The sequence below is a fragment of the Etheostoma spectabile genome, chromosome 9 (assembly GCF_008692095.1).
Source record: "Etheostoma spectabile isolate EspeVRDwgs_2016 chromosome 9, UIUC_Espe_1.0, whole genome shotgun sequence".
NCBI lineage: Eukaryota > Metazoa > Chordata > Actinopteri > Perciformes > Percidae > Etheostoma > Etheostoma spectabile.
This window is the reverse complement of record NC_045741.1, coordinates 21,652,973-21,653,962: the sequence shown is the minus strand read 5'-3', so window position 1 is coordinate 21,653,962 and position 990 is coordinate 21,652,973.

Sequence of the window (990 nt, the reverse complement as noted above, 5' to 3'; positions counted from 1 at the left end):
TCAGCAACAGATGACCATAACTCGATTTAACGGCCCCCCCTTTTAAAAAAAAAAAAAACCAAAAAACCAAACCCTCTTAAAATAAACGACACACCTCCGACCAAGCTTCATACCTCAACTCTAAGTCATCCTCCAGCACTGCTCCACTGAATTATAGTTTCTTTCTGTTTACCAGTTTTTAATTGCTTCACAGTATTTAACGTAATTTTTCTGCTATGAGAGAAGGGAGTTACAACTCAATTTTACTTCACTCCATATAACCTGTATATGTGACAAAATCAATCTAACCCCCTACCTTCAGAGAACAAATGATGTGTTGAAGGCCAAGTCAAAGTTCTGACTACAATGATTGAATTGTTGTGAAGGATGAGGAGCAAGCATGCTACATTTAGGACCCCAGATGTTCTACATTAAGGACTTTCTGATGTGAGGTTATTGTTGTCTGCAGCTGCTAAGACCTGAATGCAGTGTTAGAATCAGGTTAAAACATGCATGCATTTAACTTGTCCTCGGGGGGATATGCTAGTTGTTATTGATATTTCTTCAGACGTCCCTGTCCCTCTCTTTTTCTGATTGTCAGCTGACTGTTTTCCCTGTGTTTACCCACTTCCTCTCGCACCTCTGTGGACCTCCCTATAGTATATCTGTGTTTGAACTTCATCATCACTAAGGGCGAAGGGAAGCAGCGGCGGGAGGATGCACTTCACTTACAAGAAGTTCCCAACCCACACTGCATCTCCATGCAGGAGGAGCAGCTGCCCTACCCGCCCTGACCCAGTAGTTTTTGCCGCTTAAAACAGACCCAAGACTCCTGTACCTTGTGTCTGCAAGTGGCTCCATAGCCCATATCCTTTCTCTACTGCTTAGTTTAACCTTGCCTCATCAAAGACCAAATATTGTAAAAAAAAATAAACAATACAAACTTGAGTAGATCATAACCAATGTATTTAGATATATCTAGAGATACACTCACCTTGCCTAGCTGTGGCT